Source organism: Gouania willdenowi, chromosome 14 (genome assembly GCF_900634775.1).
Source record: "Gouania willdenowi chromosome 14, fGouWil2.1, whole genome shotgun sequence".
Taxonomy (NCBI): domain Eukaryota; kingdom Metazoa; phylum Chordata; class Actinopteri; order Blenniiformes; family Gobiesocidae; genus Gouania; species Gouania willdenowi.
The window spans coordinates 31,891,278-31,906,795 of NC_041057.1; the positions used below are offsets into that span (position 1 = coordinate 31,891,278).

At 37.9% G+C, this 15,518-nt stretch overlaps 1 protein-coding gene across 2 annotated transcripts in view; it reads left to right on the forward strand.

The window, feature by feature from the left end:
• The first annotated feature begins 347 nt into the window (after positions 1 to 347).
• LOC114475474 (arf-GAP with Rho-GAP domain, ANK repeat and PH domain-containing protein 1) overlaps positions 348 to 15,518 on the forward strand; it is a 52,014-nt gene continuing 36,843 nt past the window's right edge. For both annotated transcript variants that reach the window (XM_028466311.1, XM_028466312.1), the window contains exon 1: positions 348 to 432. The gene's annotated coding sequence lies outside the window, so the exon portion shown is untranslated. The remainder of the gene's footprint in view (positions 433 to 15,518) is intronic.

Consider the following 15,518-nt stretch of genomic DNA (forward strand, 5'->3'; position numbering starts at 1 on the left):
ATTACTATCTCAGTGTTTCCTCAGATGGATCCTCTGCACTAGGGGCTGTGATGGGCCGTGGCTGCAGTGGTTCTGTCTCTTGGCCCTCAAAGTTGGTGAATGGCTTTTGCTATTTTGCTATTTTGCTGGACCGCCGTACCGGTATATTGATTACACAACGTTCGGAACGCTACACTGCGCCGTGTCAGCCTTTTCAATGTTGCACTGCAAAGGTAAACAGTTGTGCTCTGGTTACCATGGTTACAGTGTAAATGGATAAGAAAGCTCTGAAGCTGCAGAACTAGTAGAACATGGTGACACAGGAGAACTTGTGTCAAAAAGAGGAGGAGCCATGTCTGTTGTTTGGTAAGCAGAACAAGTTGGATGCAGAGTGGAGGTGGAGAGTTAGACACAAGTTCTCAGACGTTTGTGAATAAAGGAGTTCAACAGCAGGTAAATCCCTACAACATTTGTTCTGCTTGGAAGAGACCAAACGTATCGTTAGCCTCTCTGCTAACTAGCCTGATGTTAGTGTGTGTGTGCATTGCGCACGGATGTATGAGGGTGTGTTTGTGTGCTTAGCACAAGTGTTTGTTTGCGCGTGCATGCTTGTTTGTGACTCGTGCCAGTGTTTGTGTGTATGTTTGTGTGTGAGAATAGACCATAATAAGTCAATCTACTGCAGTACTTCCTGTATCAAGCGCCTACAGCAGGACGTGCAGGTGTGTTTTAAATCAACCTCTATCTGCAGACCTCACACACTTTATTTAGTGAGCAGCTAATAATTTACATGCTCTGCACCTGCAATGCCAACAAAATAAAGTTGTCATACTTTTCATCAAGAAAAATAAACATTTCAATCTGAATGAGGAGAATCAGCATTAAGAGTTTAGTTCCTAAAAGCATATTATTGGCCTTACTTTACAGCACTGTAGCACTTTTATTTTCTTATTTGTTCACATGTCTGTTGGTTATTTTATGATGAAGCACGATTAATTTTTATATTAGACTTGCACTAAAGTTGAACATGATTTTTTTTTAAATGTATTGCTTGATTGATCAAGCTACATCACAGAAATTCTCTGTTTAGGGTTGAATGTTAAAATATGGTCAATAAAATAAATAAGGGACATCCTGGATGTGTTTTTTGCTCTTTATCTTTTTAATGTATTGGGAAGTATCGGGTCGGGACTCGGTATCGGCCAATTCTCAAAATCAAAGGACTCAGACTCTGGGGTAAAAAAACCTGACCGGGACATCCCTAGAATAAACATTGTTTGATTGATTGATTGTATTCCTGGAATTGGAGAGCTAGCACACCCCTGCAGAGCTAAGCCAGGCCGAACTCAAAGAAGTCAGTATAAATACTGGTAATAAAGAGCTAGAGAACCTGCAGCCCATCTGTGTGACATTTCTCCAACACTTACCTGGGGGTTGGGGGTTGGAGTCGGTGGCGTGGTGCGCTGGGTCCTTGGCTCCTTGGGGGCTTTTCGGGTCTGTATGGGGGGGGCAATGGCAGCCTCTCGGCTTGGGACCTTGGGGGCGTTCGGGGGGCTGCTTGGCCGTGGGGTGGTCGCCGGGGGCCCCTAGATCTCTCGCTCTTTCTGCTGGCCCGACTGCTTCTTCGGGCCCGGGGGCGGCTCATGGGTTTTGCAGTAGCGGCTCTTGGAATCACATTTGTCATGGACGCACTGGCCTTGGGCTGTGGGATAACACTCATACTGGGCTCAACCTTAGACACGTTGTTCCCAAATACCTGTTTTATGGAATTTCCACTCACCTCTTCCTCTGTTCACAGCCACCACCATTATTCCTAAACCACACACTGGTCACCAAACTGGCTTGACAACACAACAATAAACACAATATACACAACCACAATTTCACATCGCATCACTTAAAACTATTCCTCACCCATTCCATATCCTATCTTGTATCCCTCTTCCCTGCTAACTGCAGACAAGGTAAAAGAAATGAAAAAAAAAAAAAAAAAAAAAAAAAAAATATTTCTTTTATTTTGCGAAAATCTGTAATGGAAACCCAGCTGTAGATAACTCCAACTTGAGAACTGTTTACAAAACCAGTACTTCAACACAGTATAGAAGGTATTTTAGCCAAATGTCCAATAACAAACCAACTTTACCTCTATTTGGTTTCAGTGTCCGTGCTTTCCTTTCAGTGAAATACTCATTGGTGTTAATGGACATACAATGGAGCCACAAGCAGGCTCCGTCACTTTCTTCACCAACTCCTAAAGAAGATCCCAAACGGGATCAGGCAGTTTCAGGTTGTGGTGTTCCTTTGTAGGAGGTGATATTTTCTGATCCTTGGAAGGTACAATCGCCTACTTCTGCTGCAAAGGAAAAAAGTTCATCCTTTCACTTACCACTAACTGTAGACCCTCAGTCATTACAAAAATATTTTAACTGCTGATTGTTCAGTGCTTGAAATCCTCAATACCCTGTATTGTGTGATCATAGTTTACATATGTAGCCACTGAAGAACTGGGGAACCATGCTCGTATTCATATTCAGGACTTGAAATGGCTTTTTAAATCCAATCACACTTGATTTAAAACTGGCAAAAAATTATAATAGTGTGGATTCCTTTATATAATCATTTTTCTATGTGTCTTTGAATCTTCTGTGTTTTTCATTTTGTGCCTTACACTGACACTGTGTTTTGCACTCAGCCTGCTGATGAGACCAAAACCACAAGGACTTTTATCTCAAGGTTGAAGTTCCCGTGAAAGCCAGGCAGCTGGTGTTTTCACTTGATAACGTGTTCCACAAGCCTCAAACCAATTAAGAAACTTCATGAAACTGCCTCGTCCAAGTTTGACCAGAGATAACACCCAAACCCGCCCAGTTTCTCTTTTCTATTATTTCAAATGAAATGAGCCTTTTTTTGACAGGTTTATTTTTATCTATTTTGTTTCTTTATTTAATTGAGTAGGGACAGTACATATCAATGAACAAACAACAGATGTAGACATGTCAGATTTTAGCCATAGGCTAATTTCCATCTGACAGGTCATGGAGTTTTTAAGCTATATTGTATTTGTAAGCTGTTGATGGTAAGATGGTGGATCTAATTTCAAGAAAAAGGCTTAACTTTAATTAAGACAACAATGCTTTATTGAAACTGCAGGTCAAGAGCACACAGAAAAGCAGACATCACTCACTCAATTTCAATTTTCAGAGATTGATTGTGAAAAGTGACATGCAATGATGTCTGTGAGATTATACTTCACTGGAATGTACATGCCATTATGAAAGTTCACACAGTAGTATGGTGTACAATCCACAAGATTTTCAGCATCCATAAAAATATTGGCTTGGTGGGGGACCTCGAAGATAAATACTGTTCATTTCAACCAATTGTAGAGAGAGGTTGGCATACAAAACAATACAGTGATGCATTCACAATATATGTGTTTTTTCACAACTGCAAACTCTGACGACATTAGAAATCACGCAATATTTATCACATGTATGCTTATTCCTGAGACAACATATTCAACATGCCCTATTCCTAAGAGTTCTTCAATCCTTCCTTCTGTCACGGCTGTTGACCTCATTTGGAGACATGATTTATTGCTCTGGTTGAATGATGGAGTCCAGTCGAAGCGTATTATAAACTAAATGAAAAAGAGTACAAAAGAAGAAGTGTCCCATCCTGTTGGAATGAAAGGCGGCCCACAACAAGGATGGTCAAAAGTTCCCGGGGGAGAGGAAAAAGCAAGACTGACTAAAAAGTTCTAATAGCTTAAACTTTATACAGATAACAGAAAAAGTTCCACCCTGAGGTGAGGAGAAGGAGGATGATGAAGACGTGTATGTTATGAGGAAGGCTGGCGTCACTGTTATCTGTCCTTGATAGTGTGTGTGCGTGTATATCTGCATGTGAGTTTGAGTTTGGCCTTCAGAGACTGTGTGTTGCACTGTGGATACAACACGATCTGTACTGTTTAATCTAACATGACTCAGCTGTTCAAAAGTGCAAAGACTAATGCAGTCATCATGTATTAAAACATGACAAATTGTACACATTAACACACATTTGACGATATGATAATTAATATAATTGCCATAACACTTCTAATTTACATAGTGAACAGTTTCACCTCAGAGGCTGGGCCTATTTCATTTTCATTTAAAAAAATGTTGTTTTTCATGCACATTCTGACTACATTCATACAGTTGGTTGTGCTTCATGAGAGATTTACAAATATTCTTAAAACTACTTTTTAAAGCCCACTGTTTGAAAAAGCAATGCTTTGATTCAAAGTACATACACATATGCCTCACTGTAGGTCCAAGTGATTAAATCTGGGAGGGAACATGCAGCAGGTAATGTTGTTTAGGTATAATGTTATCATCTGGAAAGAGCTGTTTGAAATGTTTGAAATGCTGCTCAATTAAAAGCTTCAGCCTGGAAAGAGTTGAGAGTGCATTAATAGGTGAAAACAGATTTTTTTTACTATCTCCAACAGTTTATGTAGCAATTGTGTGTGAACATTTTCTCCATCTGTGTGAACATAACCAGCATCTGCCCTGCGGACTGTTTAAGTTTATTGTCATTTGATGACAGTGTAGTGACAGATATGGGGCAAGGCTACAGTAGAGTAAGGGAAACCAATAATTTCACAGTTAAATGTGTCCAAGTCCAAATGTCCAGAAAGCATACAATGCTTTAAAACTAATTTGATTTGATATGGGGCAAAACCTTCAAGAATAACATGCATGATGTCCTGTGGCATTTGATTGATTATATCAAAGTGGGGAACATCTTCTCCTCTTTATACCAAATGTTGTTTTTAGATGTTCTCATAGGAAATCAGTACTTGTTTTTTCAATGTCATTACATTGCCTATCATGATTTGCCGTTGTCCTTTTCACAAACAAATCGTCTTTATATTGTTTTTGCATCTCTTCAAAGTTGCATCCACAGTGCCTACATTTACTGTAGGCAAACCCAACTCCTTCCTTAAATCCTGCTACTTCATGTTGAGCAAGAGTGTCTCCACACTCAGACATACAGTAAGTGCATCATAAATTGTCCTCTCACCATCTGAAGTGACAACCTGAACACCATTATATACAGTAGCTCAATCAAATCATGGTTAATCCGATCAAGTATTTTATTGATACCACAATGGGAAATATCTTCTGATTTTACCATGACAAGCAGACGAATGGCAGCAAGTCCGATTTTAATCTGATATCGTTATGTGAATCGCTGGTAATATTTAGTATTGTCATTTTTAAATAAAAGTAAATATAATAAAAAAAAAACATTTTAATGCTTTCATTTGTTAATTTTCCTCCCTCTCTCTCAAGTACCCCCTGTAGTGCCATTGCGTACCCCCATTTAAGAAACACTGCTTAAGGACTAGGCTTTAGTAATGAGTTTGGAGCTCTAAACATCAGCACACACACACACACACACACACACACACACACACACACACTCAATTAGAATTACGTTTTCAATTGTCCACGTTCAATTACAGTTCAATTAAACTGGCTTCATTTTCCAATTACAAATAAATTATAATTATAATTTTTCAGAATCAGAATCAGCTTTATTGACCAGGTACAGTTTAGAACAATACGAGGAATTTGACTTGGTAGTTGCAGTGAAAGAAGACACATCAACACACCGGAGCAGCCTTTTGCGGCGCCCACATATTTAGGTGAAGAAGGGATCAACAACAGGAGGAGAGGAGGTGAGGGGAAAAAAACTGCCAGTTTGAAACTGATTTCCTTAAACAGAGAAAGCAGTGTGAAACCAGGAAAAAAACCGCCTCTGCAAACATAAATGTAAGCATGACACAGTCAAACAACTCGAGACAAGGCATGTGGGAAGGGTTGGGTGGGAGGTTGGCTGGGGGAGGGGGTCAGGTGGGAAGAACAGCAGGATTCCAGCTATTTGGGGACATGGGCGTGCTGCCAATGGGCGCTGCAACCACGCCTCCATGCAGCTGCGGATGGGAGGTGGGGAAAGATGGCCAACGAGGCATTTGAAGTTGAAGACCTGTAGCTGCGTTACTGACAACCAGATGACGTGTGGAAAAGTTCAGCATCAACAGTTCCAGGTGGGAATGTAGGGAAGGAGCGGGGGGAGGGAGTGGGGGTAAGAGCCGCCGTCTGCAGAAACTTCCTGGTGATAAGAGATGAGACAACCTTGGCTTTAGCCTTGGCTAGCTGGGGAGCCGAAAGGGAGATAAGCAATGTGATTTGATACAGGCTATGTTAATTTCCAATAGCCTTCTGTCCTGGGTCTCTCTGCTGTAATCCAATGAGTGGCCTAGTTTCCACTTCCAAGCCGGGTCTCGAACTTCTCCCAGTTGTTATCCATAACGCGTAGACGATCCAAAAGCAGCTCTTGCTTGCTTTTGATATCGATCAACACATGAGTCTGAGTGTTCAGAGCCCTGCTACATCCTTCAGAAATCACTGGCAGCTTTTCCAAAACAGTCGCCAGCGTAGTACGGACTTTTCGATAGATTAGGAAGCCACCAGCTCCGATCAGCAGCATGCCTACTATCATTATTCCAATCATGTAGATGTCCTCCACGTCTTCCACGGAAAGGATGGACAGACACACAACTCGCCACTTGTTCCAAGGGTCGAGGGTGTATCCAGCCGCAAACGTCCCGCTTGGACATGCGGGTTCACCACCCCCGGTTCTTTTTGTCGAAAAAATCTGATCGATAGCACTGAGAGACCAACTAATTAATTCCATTATTCCGGTTTTGGATGAGTTACAGAGAGAGGCTCTTGTTAGGCTTCACAAGACCAGACAAAGCAGCAGCTGGGAGAGAGATAAGAAGGAAGTCAATTACAATTACGTTCTCAGGGTTCTCTCAATATTTACAAAGAATTTATTAAACTCATTTGCTATGTCGGAGGGATTGGTGAATGTTGGATTTGCCTTCCGTGAATTGGGAATTTATTGTGCACTTTTTTGTTCTTTAGTCATTCCTTTATGATATTCCATGTGTTTTTGATAGTCGTAGCAGATTCTGAGTTTATCAGGTAGTATTTCTTTTTTGCTATACATAGTAAATAAGTACATTTGTTTCTATATGTTTTGTAAATGTTAGTATTCTGTAGAGTTGAATTTTTAATAAACTTTTTGTTGATCTGTTTTTCCTAATTGAGGATTTTAAGAAGCCTGCAGTAAACTAAGGTTTATTTAAGCTATGTTGCTTCTTAATTCTTTGGCTCACAACTGGGAAACTCTCATTAAATTCAGATAAAAACAATCACATAAAGATTTGGTAGGTTTTGTTTGCCTCCTTCTGTTCATAAACATCATTCCAGCTCACTTTACTGATTTCACTTTTAAATCATTTGATGTTCACATCGCTCATCTTTCCAAAATGTATTATTTCACTTGTACACTTTTTTAATGTTATTTCTTGTTGTAATATGAAAAACAGGAAAGTGGTCCAAAATGTCACTAAATAATAGACCTGATTTTGTTGGCTGATTAAAGTTGTTGGTTATAATGTTATCAGTAGCTGATTTTGGGGTTACTCTAGTTGGTTTATCAATAGGAGGAGAGAAGTATGATGAATATAATATGTTTAGGAAATCTGCAGTCAGGGGATGACTCATGGTTTGATAAGACTGATGTTAAAGTCTCCAAATAAATAACAATTTTTTTCTTCTTTATCATTAATATCAAGTGAGGCAGTGAGTTTGTCATTTAAAGAATTGATTTCTGCATGAGGTGGGTGATAAATACAAATAATTATAACATTTCTTCCACTAAAAGCAGGACACCATAATGGTTAAAAAAAAACTGATTATGTTTTGAATTCATTCAAGGTTAAGTCCAGGTCTTTTCTAATTTAATCTGATATTGATTTTGAATATTGCAACTTCGACCCCAATTCTTCATTTTCTGTTTGAGGATACTAAAGTATAATGAGGAACATTATATAGCTGAGCATTTTCATCTGAAAGCCAGGTTTCTGTTAATGCAATGATTGAGAATTCATGTTTTAATGTTGATTAAAAATTTTAAAATTGGTCATTATTTTTGGGAAGTCTACGTACGTATGTTCAAATGGATTCCAGAGAAAACAGTTTTAGTAGATAAATTATCCATTAGACTCTAAAATTCTTCTTCTTTATAATAGTTACAAATGTTGGATTCTCTATCAAATTTATTAAATAAATTAACATCAGGGTCATGTGAATCTATAAAGTCCAAGAGATGATAATTGTCAGGAGAGCAAGTGTTCAAAAATTCCATCAGAAAATATTTAGAAGATAAAAATCATTCAGTCAGATTAGACAAGGTGGTCTTAATGTCCATTTCTGCACCTACCTGGTGTTATTGTTTGTCACTTTTTACCCATTTACCCATTCAGGCTGAGATGAAAAGATGAAAGCTGTGTAGAATCTACAGGAAGGAGGTCTGAGATCCTTCAAACCACCCATAAACATTGACCAGCAGATGTCCTCAGTGAGCAACGCTTTTGGGACCAAAGTGAGTTTCTTGTAATATTGTAAACTTTAATGAATAATTCAGTGATAATCCTGAATCAAGTTAGTAAATACTGCTTGTTTCATAATATTGAAAAAAATTGATTTGATTATGACTTTTTATCTCATAATTATGACTTTCTCATAAATATGATTTGGTTTTAATTTTTTTGTTACTAGTAATAAAATGTCATAATTATAGAGATAAAAAAGTCTTACATATGAGATAAAACCATAATTATGAGACTAAGTCATAATCAGTGACGTGCCGTGACCACTAGGGTTGGGTAAGCACGTTGCAAATCGAGACCACCAATGACAATTTCATATGTTTCTGCTGGCAAGTGTTAATTCAATTCAAATCCATTTTATTTGTATAAAGCAATTTCCAACAAAGTCATCTCAATGCACTTATCAAAATATAAAATTCATAATAAGAAAGAAAAAACCCAATAAGATCCACATGAACAAGTGTTTAGCCATCTAACAAAATCAACATCATAAACACCATTAAAGAAACATTAACAATTATTTAATATAGCCTCCATACTCTCCCAACAAGATATATCTCATGACATGGCAGCACATCTGTTGTTTGTGTTGGAAACAGAAACACGGAAAAAATGACAACTTAGAACAGCCTCAGTGAGGAGCATCCACAAAGTCAATCCTTCCTTTTGTTCGATTCACTGTGAAAAGCATGAAACATGTTCTGACCTTACCTTTGCTGAAGCTCTGGTAACTCAGGTGTTGGTCTCCATCTTTCAAAAGCTGTCGTTTTTCCTCAAAACAAAGTTTCTCTATCATCTCTAGCGCTGTCATCCACACTGTAGCGTTATCCCGCCCACTAGCTAGAGAACGTAGCAGCAGCAGTCACGTGTCATCTATTCACTAATGTGTTGTGAACTTACGTATAGCATTTAGCATAGCGCAGTTACGTGCAAAGGCAGCTCTCTACGCTGCCTTTACGTGTAAATGGATGTCATATTGGGGACCTGACTGCGCATGCGCAAACACGTAAAATCCCGCAATGGGAACGGAGGCAGAAGAGCAACGTGCCTTTAGGAGGGGGCGTGGCCTCTCTCTGCCTTACAGTGGAGCGGAAAAAAAAAAAAAAGAAAGACTGTGCAGCTGTTCCAGGAAATAGCGCTGTTTAGTAATTTGGGCTATGAAACGCACAAAATGCGGACACTTTCAAACTTATAGGTACTGTAGGCTATTGGAAATGGAAAAATAAATAATTTATAATTAAAAAAAAAAAATTATAATTAAATAATCAAAATATCAATTCACCCTTGGGTAGGCACTGCCTACCTTGCCTACCCTGATGGCACGTCACTGGTCATAATTATGAGATAGAATTTATAACTTCTATCTCAAATTTATGACTTGGTTTTTAACATATTTTATGTTACGAATGATGAAAAGTCATAATTATGAGATCAAAAGTCAAAATGCTGGTAAGCACACGTAACATTGGAGACAAGAGCTGATCCGCTCGTACATGTTGTATTAATGAGAAAACGCACCTACAATTATCTAATGGTTTTAAAACATTTACAAACGTTAATGTCAAATGTATTAAGCGATGGACCAGAGTTGGGGAATATGTCAGACAGAATGAACTAAATTTAAATTCAGAAATGACATTAAAATGTTCTTTTTTTTTTCTAATATTGTAGTTAATATTTTGCCTAGAGGATGCATTTGGGATCAGCCTTTGAAGTTGGTACTAGTGAAAAGTGAAGTTAACAGACAATAATTGTGTTATTTATTTTCCAGATTGAGAGAGCTTAAAGAGGAGGATGTTATTCATGTAGCACAGCTTGAAGCAGGCATCAGGTGCAGGTGGAGTTGGGTCTGGCTCAAGTTGGAGGTCAAAACCAACATGAAGGGAGTGCAGTACAGTTTCCCCACTGTCTAATTACTTCAAAACATTGATAAAGCAGGGTTTGCCAAGTGTAGTTTTTGCTCAAAAGAAATTAATTATGACAGTAAGGGGTCACATGCTCTTTTGGCACTCTGTCAAACAGATGTGCACAGTCAGAAAGTATGCACCATCAAAACAACAGCCAGTGTCGTTTCTAATGACCATCCAAGTCAAGATGTTCCTATGAGCCCTGAAGCAAGGAGGGAAAGAGCCTGTACCCATAATTCAGCAAGTTGCAAATGCAGAGGTGCGTATATGGAAAATTAATTTGTGTCAAATAATTTTTTAGGCAACTTTACATTTACACTGATCTCTAAAGGTATTATGTGTAATAATTTCTGTTTGTTTTAATACTTGCTGTATGTAACAGAGATGGCAAAAGATGCTGAAAATGGAGAAGAGGAGGAGGGCTTTTGACTGCCAGACATCCTCTAGAGCAGCTGAGAACAAGGCAAAAGCAGTGGAAAAAGAAAGGGTGGCTCGTAAAAAGCATATGAAGCAACAAAGAAAGCTAGCTCTGAGAGGCATGTCCAAGCCTAAAGGGTCAAGAAATAAGGCAAATGATGGTAACTGTTAATGGTAACAGTAGGAGAAGTGGTGTTCACAAATCGAAAAAAAGGTACAAATTTCAGGTACTTTTATATTGTAAATTGTAATTTTTTATAAACCTCAACTTAGTAGTGCAAATAAATTATTTTAGGCTTGAATAAAATGGTGTTTTTGTCTAATTATACTATTTAGTGTTCCATATTGGTTAATTTGTGTTAAAATCAAAACAATTTTCTGGGGGACGATCTCCCCAGACCCCCTACAAAGAATTTTGTTGTCATCTTTTTCATGCCGTTGGTGTTTGCATGTCTGTATTACTTGTACTAGTAAAGCCAGAGTAAAGACACACTACTACTAGTAGTGATTGGTTGTACTGTTTTGTAGATCCAATGATAAGCCTGATATTGCTTGACCTGCCCCCTTATTAGCATATAATGCTAACTTATTGGTGACCCGTTTTGCTTCACTTCTAAACCTAAACTTAGTCCATGTCCTTTAAATGTGAGTCTAGTAGAGTTTAACTGGTTGGTTATCACTGGTATCACTGGTATTAGATGAAGGCTCAGTTTTCCAGTGAAGACGAAAAAGCACAAAAAGGAAACGTTGACAATCAATCACAGGCAGCGGGACGTTTAGTTTGTAAAGCATGTTGTTTTCCTGCATTACGCCACAATATTTATGTAACCATGTGCATCACTGCAGTATCTGTAACTACCGTAAGAGTTTGACAGGAAGGTTACATTTCTACATTAAAATGCTGAAGGAGATCCATGTGGTCGTTTCTCCGTCTCCCAATCAATGAAAGCACACATTGATATCATCATAAAGTTATAGACCAATAAATACGGTGGCCAATACAGAAAAAGTGGTTAAAAAAGGTGTCAGTATTGGAACAATTAGTTTAAACTGGCAAATAATGGCCATGACAAATCGTGAATGTGGTTAAATTGGCAAAAAATAAGCATGAAATATTGAGAAAAGAGGTTAAAAGTGACAATAATGGGTCAACATATGTGACATTAGGTTTAAAAGTGGTCGAAATGTCTTTTGAAGGTACCTGGCGACCAGTATCTTGTGACCATAAATGGGGTCCCCAAGGTTGAGAACCCCTGCTCTATGCAAAGAGTTAAATTAAGTAATGTACTTGCACCATAGTGTCTCGTCATCTTAAAGATGTAAATCATTGTTTTAATCAGAAAGAAAATGGGTTAAAAGTGACCAAAAATGGTGGAAAAGGAATGGGATTTTAAAAACCACAGACAATGGTTAAAATTGCAAATTATAGTGGCAGAAAACAGACAGAAAAAATGGGAAAAGGGGTTTACAATGTGAATATGGGAAAAATTAGTTTAAACCGGCAAATAAAGGGCATGACAAATCATAAATATGTTTAATTTGGCATAAAAATAAGCATGAAATATGGAGAAAAGAGGTTAAAATTGACAATAATGGGTCAACATATGTGACAATAAGTGGAAAAAAGGTGTGAAGGGTTTATAAGTGCTGAAAATGTGCAGAAAAGGCTTTGAAATTTGATTTTTTTTTTAAAAAAAAGGCAGAAATGGGAGTAATGTAGCAAAAATAATTAAAAGGAATTAAAATATGGCAAGAAAAAGTGATTAAAATACATTAAAATTTGGTAAGTTTGGTGAGTACATTTTATTTTCTAAAATTAAAATATTAATTGTGAATTATTTTTGTTTGTGTGATATTACAAGTAAATTAGGGCGAGCGCTGCATGACAGAGATGGACAGAACTAAAAAGGAGCAATGCTTAAAGTCACATGACTGATGGAATAAAATATAAATACACAAATAAGTCAACATAAAATTTGGAGATTATGACAGACACTTGTACAAGAAGTTATTGGATTTTTGTAATTGAAAAATTTTATTTGAAATAAAAGTTTTGTTTATCCCTTGTCAACCCTGATAAAGAAAAATTCAAACAATAATTAAAAATCAACAAACCATTAATTTTATGGTTTTTTAACATCTTTTCTGAACGTAAAATCCAATAACCAAAACACACACTGACCCCGAGCCGTAAACAGTACAGTAACACTCCAGTAAATATCCAAATATTACAAAAACAGAGCAAGATTTAAATCATAGACTGTAAAAAAAAAAAAAAAAAGACATTGACAGGAGAGAGATGCAATCCTTTAATTAACCGATGACATCCTATCAGAAAAATAAGATTTATATCTGATGAACTGCAAATAAAATAAATAAAATAAGTCCACTGATAACACTTGCGTAAATCGGGCGCTTTCACACTGATAAATTAATTAATTATTTCATTTATTCTGAGGTAATTCTGAGAGCCTCAGTCCTGTAGATAATATAAAATATAAATATATTTCACTGATCTGTATGAACGCAAGATCACAGCCACAGTAGACATGTTAAAAAAAAAAAGAGAAAGAAAATTTAGCACATTATGTCCAGCACATGTCTTGAAAGGAATGTTTGATTAGTTCAAGCCAGCTAACGGCGCTTAATCCAATCTAGATTCGTAGCATACCCCCTTGAGTGAGTAGATGACTCCGCCTCCTCCCCTCCTGTCACAGATGAAACTCATCACCTTGATTAGGTTCCTTATTTAAACAAGCTGCTCACATCACTCTTTTTTCCTCTGATGTTTGACACTCCAGGTTTAGCTGTTTAAAGCTGCACTACAACAACCCCATGCTACACAAATTAAGATGTTTGTTCATACATCACAGCTTAGGATGGATTTCTACCTCCTCAGTGCTTGAGAGCATTTTGACTGATTTCTAAAGACCCATAGAAGATTTTGTTTGTGACAAAAAGCTGAGAAAAACTGTTTTTCTGAAAAAACCTATTAGTGACTTTGAAGCAATTTTTTTTTCAACTTTGGTTTCCTTCTATGAAACTACACTGAGACCAGGCTTTGTATGGCAAAATTATTATTATTTTGCTATCTAGGTCAGAGTTGAATGTTTTTCAAGTCTCTCCCCCATCATTCTCCACACACGCAACGTCTATAGACGTGAATGGCACTCTGAGTTAATGACTTGGCAACATAACTCAACCATATGCTGAGTTTTGGTTTAAACACAGTCCACCCAATTGTTTTCGCTGTCATGCTTTAATGTCTATTTTTTAGCTAAGTCTCGCTGTGATGACTGTTTTTGCTATGTAATGCTTTGATGGCTGTTTTATTGGTCTGTTGTAGTTTCAGGCCTTTTTTGTTGCTTAATCATGATTTGAAGGAAGTATTGTTGCCATGTCATAGTTCGAGGGCCGTGTTGTTGCCGTGTCGTAGTTTGATGGCCATGTTGTGGTTTGAGGGTTACAGTGTCGTGGTTTGAGAGCTGTGTTGTCGAGTCATGGTTTGAGGGCTGTTGTGTTGCCAGATTAACAGAGTTGTATTGTTGCTTTGTCATGGTTTATGGGTTGTATTGTTGCTTAGTCATGGCAGAGCTGCCAAGCCTCACCCTTTGAGTGTGAGTCACGCAATTTGACACATTCTCACACCACACGCCACACTTGACATTTCTCACGCTTATATTTCCCCATTCAATACTCCATACATTTTTCTCATGATAATGAACTTTGGTCCTCGCGGCTTGCCGTAGCTCGAGTAACTCTGATTGACTGAGGAAATAACCAATCCCAGACCAATTCATGTCTCCTTGTGCCTAAATCTAACCAACCACGGCAGGCATCACACAATAATAAACCATAAGAAGCAACGTAAGGCGGGGCTTGACGAGCCGTCTCTAACGACACCTCAAACAACACGCACCAACTCGTCGACATGCTTTCAGAAAGGAAAGACAGACGGCGTCTGAGATGGTATATAACTACCCAATTTTGTTCACTGTTTATATTGCTGTGTGTGTGTTATAGTGTTAGTTTACTCGTCTAAAAAACTAACAGTTTGTGTCTCTCTCTCTCTTACTCACATTTGTATAAGGATGTTAGATCTGACGATATTAGATTGTTAAGGATTGAAACATGACAATGATCTCCCAAACCACGGAGATTGTAGAACCATCTGTAGTTCACATTTTAACCCTCACCGTGCCGTGTCTGAGTCATGTCTGTGGTTCATACACAGCACATCCAAAGGTTTTTTTCTCTGCCAAATCACACCATTTGCTAGTCAGCATGATAGCGTTACAGACCCCGAAGAATTATTAAGCGCTTAAGCAGGGCAGAAATACGCACCGCTATTCCTTTTTCACCATAAATAGGCATCGACGTGTATGGTTTTTAACTTAAAAAGAAAATTATTTTCCCATTTCATGAACGATGAGGAAGGAAGAAAAATATGAAAGTTGCAGAAGATTAATACAAGTCTGGAAGAAGCTGCACACCTCAAGGACCAAATGAATCCAACATTCATAGAGAATGAAAACATGGAAAAATGGATAGAAATCATTAAAAGAACACGGTAAACTGTTCCTCTTCCCTTTGTACGTTCAATCAGAGTGAACCTGATGATATATTCCTTTTAACTGAGGCATAGGTTGACATGCTAAATCTGCAATCTGATCATGTTTGTTATCACTACTGAGAGAAAC